The sequence below is a fragment of the Dermacentor andersoni genome, chromosome 3 (assembly GCF_023375885.2).
Source record: "Dermacentor andersoni chromosome 3, qqDerAnde1_hic_scaffold, whole genome shotgun sequence".
NCBI lineage: Eukaryota > Metazoa > Arthropoda > Arachnida > Ixodida > Ixodidae > Dermacentor > Dermacentor andersoni.
In genome coordinates this window covers 134,200,107-134,203,489 of record NC_092816.1, presented here as the reverse complement: position 1 = coordinate 134,203,489, position 3,383 = coordinate 134,200,107, and positions in this window count along the sequence as shown.

Below are 3,383 nucleotides of genomic sequence, written 5' to 3'. Positions count from 1 at the left end.
GCTGTTTTTCAGCTGCACATGCATTAAGCTTGGTGAGCACTTTAATAGCCCTAGTTGAAAGCTTGGTCCTTTTTATGCCCATCAGGTGCTCGAGCAATGCAAAGGTTTTTTTGGCAGATTGTATATACTCAATGTTATACGCCCAGTACATGGAAAACAGAAGAGCCATACCAGCCGTCACATCAAGCACATCAATTTGCACATTTTCGAATGTGACACTCAGCCCTTCCGAGGACATCACACTATTGCCGGTGAAAATTCATGTTGGGTATGGGCGTGTCCTTCCATTGACCTTAATAGAAAAAAATAATGCATGCCATTAAGGCAACCACAAACAAATTGAAATATGTGCCCTTTATATAGACCTTGCACACTGATTACAGCCTTTGAATCAAAATAATTAACATTAAGGTAAAGATAAAAAGTCAGACACACGAACGGAACAAACTAACTTATGCTGCATATGCTGCTGTAGCGTGCCTGTCCATGATTTGCCTTTAATGAAGTGCATAAATTTGGAAACAATGTCATGAAAGTCATTTTGGGAGTACACTGTCTGTTAGCCCGTGGAAAGCTTGAAATCAAATTTCAAAATTCTGAATGGTTGCATTCACATGCAGTCTCTAGACTAGGTAAATGTTCTCTATTTTGCTGGAGCAGACAAATGAAGTTTGGCAATGTTGACAATGAAAATATTGAGAAGCAAATTTACTATATGATAAAAATTGTATGAAACAGGACAAGGTGCCTTAGATGTTTAAAAACTGTACAGCCTCATTATTTTCATTATGTGCAACAATGAAAAAATTCTGCTCTTTAGGTAGCTAGTGGCAAGTGTATATATAGTTTCAGAAGTTTTACAGAGTGTAAGCATCTCAAGCTAAGCATTTCTGATAACTGAAACAGAAATAAATCTCATCCATATGAGTAGACATGGACCTTATAGCAACATTTTTATCACTAGACCTAATTTGCATCTTAATCAGCTTCTCAATTAAAGTAAGAATGCCTGGTGAGTTAATTAGCATCAAGACGGCATGTTGGGCCAGTTGGTTGGGATTCATAGTAAGGTTCATTGTAGCACAACACAAGACGAGGACAAAAGAAGGTATGAAACGACGATGGCGCTGTAACGAACCTTACTATGAGTTAATTAGCTTTGAGAAATACTAAAAATTTATATGTATTAGTGGTAAGAGCCACAAAAACGAAAGGCTATGCTGCAAGCGAGTAGCCAACACAACAAACTTTTGGCGAATTGATCTTTGCTACAGGACATATCTTTGTAGCACAAATAATTGTGAAAGAAAAGCCAGTGAAACAGAAAGGGAGATAGGCTTTACACTTACAAGACTTAATTCAGAAGCAAGGTGTGCTACATATTATGGTGCCGACACACATTAACAAAGCGCAACAAAAAGAAGAAAGTTGCCAGCATAAAACCCGCCAATCTCATTTCCTCATCATATAAGTAAACTGCGCTTTGGCTAACACAGGCTTCACCATTTATTTGAATGATGTGCTACTCACAGTTGGCATGCAGTTTTCTCTTTATTTCCACCCATAATCCTAATGTAAAGAAACGTAGTTCGCGGAAGCAAGATTTGCAATGTGCAGAAAGATAACCTGTCTGCTCTCCTTTCGCTGGTTTTCCTTTACTGATATTTTGCACTGCAAGGATAATCTTCTATTGTAGTTCACGGTTATAGAACCACAATGCACGAGTGCAATACTAGAAACAGTCGCCAAATAAACCATTAATGGCGATTCAGCTTCCAATGAAAGCCCACTGCTTTCAACAAGTCTTCTAAAGAAAGAAATTTCAGCAATAAATAATCTGCTCCCAGCATTGTGCACTTTATATGCATAACTTAACGTGGCAGACACAATTATAACAGTAGATGTACTAGATCTAACCTACCTCTTTCCTAAATCACAAACTGACTGAGCATCGACAAAAGAAAAATTTTAGTTAAATGCATGAGTGGCACCAAAGGCTGTACTGGCGATTCATGAGAGCCCTACAGCCTTGTTTCATCAAACTAAAAAATATCTTTTTCCAAACTTCTTTTCTCAATTTTTTAGCCTCAAGGATCAATGTCCAACTGACCCACAAATAGGACACCATCGTGGCTGTTCTTTTTGTGTTTGTCTGAAAGAATGCTTACAACATATGAGGTCTTACCAATGGGGCAAAGATGTCATCCCCACGTTCATTCAAGAGGAATGGCAACAGAATGAGAGCACTAACTCCTTTGGCATCTAAAACACAGAAAATGCAAGGCTTAGGCAGAGCTCGTTCGTAATAGGAACCATCTCACAGCTTAGCTGAACTGTGTGTAGTCCGTAAACATTTAGGTTACTGATACAATGACCCATATATGAATGCAAAAGACTGTGCAGATCCAATGCAAATTTCGGAAACTACGAGAGGTGTAGCTTTACCCAACCAGTGTTAATTAAACCTTAAGCAACTAACGTAATCCATGCCACTATTTACTTTTATGATATGCAACATGCAACTGCATACAATCTCTGTTTATCTGCCATAAAGGTTGCAACTCGTGCAATTTTTACATTTATGCATTACAATGTTTACACGCTATGCTAAAATGCAAACATCAAAGATGGTAAATGCATAATGCAAGCCGTGCACATAGCAAAGTCGAAAGGATGAAGGTGATGCATTATGCTTGTAGAGGCAATGGTGATGACAGGTGTGTGTACTTACTGGCATTACATTGATGGTTAGCATCCAGGACAATTTCTCTAATTGCTCTATACACATTAAGGGTGAGTGTTTTAAAAAATATGCTTCTGCAGTGCGTGCTGAACAGCATGTCCTATAGCTTTAACAAACAGCAGCATTCAGCTAGGTAGGGAATGTTCTTTGGGAAAGCTTATTACCATTACGGCTCCCAGCATGATCATACAAACTAGGTACAGGCGCCCAAATCTTTAACTGGCGTGCGCGAGCGGCGACTTTTCTGTGCGTCAGCGCCCTATGACGGAGCGAAGTTGGAAACAGGATGAGGCTAAGCGCATGCTCACAAAGCACGCTCAGCTGGGCGCGTCGTCTGCCAGGCTGTTCCTTCTTAAGGACGTCACCCCTCCTTATCGCGTTTCGACGAGCAGCCAGCGTGAGTAGGCGAATGGTTTTGCTCGTATTTTACGTTCCGAAGAACAGCGTCGCAGCAGCCAAGAGAGGAAAGAAAATTTAAAGATAAGCCGAACACACCCAATCACGCGATAAGCCCGAGAACATGGATCGGTATTTTGTTACTTGCTGACGCGAACGCTTTTTTTCATCTGTATGAAGGGCGCTTACAACTCTGCAGGCTTTATGCTTCAGCGTGGCGACGAAACTAAAAGGCCGCTGTGAA